This window comes from Heterodontus francisci, unplaced genomic scaffold, assembly GCF_036365525.1.
Source record: "Heterodontus francisci isolate sHetFra1 unplaced genomic scaffold, sHetFra1.hap1 HAP1_SCAFFOLD_83, whole genome shotgun sequence".
NCBI classification, from domain to species: domain Eukaryota; kingdom Metazoa; phylum Chordata; class Chondrichthyes; order Heterodontiformes; family Heterodontidae; genus Heterodontus; species Heterodontus francisci.
In genome coordinates this window covers 2541261-2545426 of record NW_027141917.1, presented here as the reverse complement: position 1 = coordinate 2545426, position 4166 = coordinate 2541261, and positions in this window count along the sequence as shown.

The window sequence follows — 4166 nt, the reverse complement described above, 5'->3', positions numbered from 1 at the left end:
ATCAGTTTCCAGGGTTACTGACCGCCCTGTTTCCGGGGTAACTGACTGCCCTGTTTCCAGGGTAACTGACTGCCCAGTTTCCAGAGTAAATGATCACCCTGTTTCTGGGGTAACTGACTGCCCTGTTTCCAGGGTAACAGATCACCCTGTTTCCGGAATAACTGACTCCACTTTTTCCAGGGTAACTGACTGCCCAGTTTCCAGGGTATCTGATCACCCTGTTTCCGGGATAACTGACTGCCCTGTTTCCGGGGTAACTGACCGCCCTGTTTCCAGGGTAACTGATCACCCTGTTTCCAGGGCAACTGACCCTCCTGTTTCCGGGGTAACTGACTGCCCTCTTTCCTGTGTTACTGTTCACCCTGTTTCCGAGGTAACTGATCACCCTGTTTCCGGGGTAACTGACTGCCCTGTTTCCAGGGTAACTGACCGCCCTGTTTCCGGGGTAACTGACTGCAATGTTTCCAGGGTAACAGTTCACCCTGTTTCCGGGGTAAATGACTGCCCTGTTTCCAGGGTAACTGACCGACCTGTTACTAGGGTAACTGACCACCCTGTTTCCGGGATAACGCTGTCCGCTGTTTCCAGGGTAAAAAACTTCACTGTTTCTGGGGTAACTGACCGCCCTGTTTCCAGGATAACTGATCACCCTTTTTCCGGGGTAGCTGAGTAATCAGTTTCCAGGGTTACTGACCGCCCTGTTTCCGGGGTAACTGACTGCCCTGTTTCCAGGGTAACTGACTGCCCAGTTTCCAGAGTAAATGATCACCCTGTTTCTGGGGTAACTGACTGCCCTGTTTCCAGGGTAACTGACTGCCCTGTTTCCAGGGTAACAGATCACCCTGTTTCCGGAATAACTGACTCCACTTTTTCCAGGGTAACTGACTGCCCAGTTTCCAGGGTAACTGACTGCCCTGTTTCCGGGGTAACTGACCGCCCTGTTTCCAGGGTAACTGATCACCCTGTTTCCAGGGCAACTGACCGCCCTGTTTCCGGGGTAACTGACTGCCCTGTTTCCTGTGTTACTGTTCACCCTGTTTCCGGGGTAACTGATCACCCTGTTTCCGGGGTAACTGACTGCCCTGTTTCCAGGGTAACTGACTGCCCAGTTTCCAGAGTAAATGATCACCCTGTTTATGGGGTAACTGACTGCCCTGTTTCCAGGTTAACTGACTGCCCTGTTTCCAAGGTAACAGATCACCCTGTTTCCGGAATAACTGACTCCACTTTTTCCAGGGTAACTGACTGCCCAGTTTCCAGGGTAACTGACTGCCATGTTTCCGGGGTAACTGACTGCCCTGTTTCCAGGGTAACTGACTGCCCTGTTTCCAGGGTAACAGATCACCCTGTTTCCGGAATAACTGACTCCACTTTTTCCAGGGTAACTGACTGCCCAGTTTCCAGGGTAACTGACTGCCCTGTTTCTGGGGTAACTGACTGCCCTGTTTCCAGGGTAACTGATCACCCTGTTTCCGGTATAACTGACTGCCCTGTTTCCGGGATAACTGACTGCCCTGTTTCCAGGGTAACTGACTGCCCTGTTTACGGGGTAACTGACAGCCCAGTTTCCAGGGTAACTGATCACCCTGTTTCCAGGGTAACTGATCGCCCTGTTTCTGGGGTAATTAGCCGCCCTGTTTCCGGGGTAACTGAACGTCCTGTTTCCGGGGTAACTGACTGCCCTGTATCCAGGTTGACTGACCGCCCTGTTTCCGGGAAAACAGATCGCCCTGTTTCCGGGTAACTGATCACGCTGTTTCCGGATAAACTAATCGCCCTGGTTCCGGGGTAACTGATCACCCTGTTTCCGGGGTAACTGACTGCCCTTTTTCCATGGTAACTGATCACCCTGTTTCCGGGATAACTGACTGCCCTGTTACCAGTGTAACTGATCACCCTGTTTCCGGGATAACTGACTGCCCTGTTTCCAGGCTAACTGATCACCCTGTTTCCGGGATAACTGACTGCCATGTTTCCAGGGTAACTGACTGCCCAGTTTCCAGGGTAAATGACTGCCCTGTTTCCGGGGTAACTGACTGCGCTGTATCCAGGGTGACTGACCGCCCTGTTTCCGGGAAAACAGATCGCCCTGTTTCCGGGTAACTGATCACGCTGTTTCCAGGGAAACTAATCTCCCTGTTTCCGGGGTAACTGATCACCCTGTTTCCGGGGTAACTGACTGCCCTTTTTCCACGGTAACTGATCACCCTGTTTCCGGGATAACTGACTGCCCTGTTTCCGGGGTAACTGACCGCCCTGTTTCCAGGGTAACTGACAGCCCTGTCTCCAGGGTAACTGATCACCCTGTTTCCTGGGTAAGTGACTGCCCTGTTTCCAGGTTAAATGACCTCCCTGATTCCGTGGTAACTGACTGCCCAGTTTCCGGGGTAACTGATCACCCTGTTTCCGGGATAACTGACTGCCCTTTTTCCAGAGTAACTGACTGCCCAGTTTCCAGGGTATCTGATCACCCTGTTTCCGGGATAACTGACTGCCCTGTTTCCGGGGTAACTGACCGCCCTGTTTCCAGGGTAACTGATCACCCTGTTTCCAGGGCAACTGACCGCCCTGTTTCCGGGGTAACTGACTGCCCTGTTTCCTGTGTTACTGTTCACCCTGTTTCCGGGGTAACTGATCACCCTGTTTCCGGGGTAACTGACTGCCCTGTTTCCAGGGTAACTGACCGCCCTGTTTCCGTGGTAACTGACTGTAATGTTTCCAGGGTAACAGTTCACCCTGTTTCCGGGGTAAATGACTGCCCTGTTTCCAGGGTAACTGACCGACCTGTTTCTAGGGTAACTGATCACCCTGTTTCCGGGATAACGCTGTCCGCTGTTTCCAGGGTAAAAAACTTCACTGTTTCTGGGGTAACTGACCGCCCTGTTTCCAGGATAACTGATCACCCTTTTTCCGGGGTAGCTGAGTAATCAGTTTCCAGGGTTACTGACCGCCCTGTTTCCGGGGTAACTGACTGCCCTGTTTCCAGGGTAACTGACTGCCCAGTTTCCAGAGTAAATGATCACCCTGTTTCTGGGGTAACTGACTGCCCTGTTTCCAGGGTAACTGACTGCACTGTTTCCAAGGTAACAGATCACCCTGTTTCCGGAATAACTGACTCCACTTTTTCCAGGGTAACTGACTGCCCAGTTTCCAGGGTATCTGATCACCCTGTTTCCGGGATAACTGACTGCCCTGTTTCCGGGGTAACTGACCGCCCTGTTTCCAGGGTGACTGATCACCCTGTTTCCAGGGCAACTGATCGCCCTGTTTCTGGGGTAACTGACTGCCCTGTTTCCTGTGTTACTGTTCACCCTGTTTCCGGGGTAACTGACTGCCCTGTATCCAGGGTGACTGACCGCCCTGTTTCCGGGAAAACAGATCGCCCTGTTTCCGGGTAACTGATCACGCTGTTTCCAGGGAAACTAATCGCCCTGTTTCCGGGGTAACTGATCACCCTGTTTCCGGGGTAACTGACTGCCCTTTTTCCACGGTAACTGATCACCCTGTTTCCGGGATAACTGACTGCCCTGTTTACAGGGTAACTGACCGCCCTGTTTCCAGGGTAACTGACAGCCCTGTTTCCAGGGTAACTGATCACCCTGTTTCCGGGGTAAGTGACTGCCCTGTTTCCAGGGTAAATGACCTCCCTGATTCCGTGGTAACTGACTGCCCAGTTTCCGGGGTAACTGATCACCATGTTTCCGGGATAACTGACTGCGCTTTTTCCAGGGTAACTGACTGCCCAGTTTCCAGGGTATCTGATCACCCTGTTTCCGGGATAACTGACTGCCCTGTTTCCGGGGTAACTGACCGCCCTGTTCCCAGGGTAACTGATCACCCTGTTTCCGGGGTAACTGACTGCCCTGTTTCCAGGGTAACTGACCGCCCTGTTTCCGGGGTAACTGACTACAATGTTTCCAGGGTAACAGTTCACCCTGTTTCCGGGGTAAATGACTGCCCTGTTTCCAGGGTAACTGACCGACCTGTTTCTAGGGTAACTGATCACCCTGTTTCCGGGATAACGCTGTCCGCTGTTTCCAGGGTAAAAAACTTCACTGTTTCTGGGGTAACTGACCGCCCTGTTTCCAGGATAACTGATCACCCTTTTTCTGGGGTAGCTGAGTAATCAGTTTCCAGGGTTACTGACCGCCCTGTTTCCGGGGTAA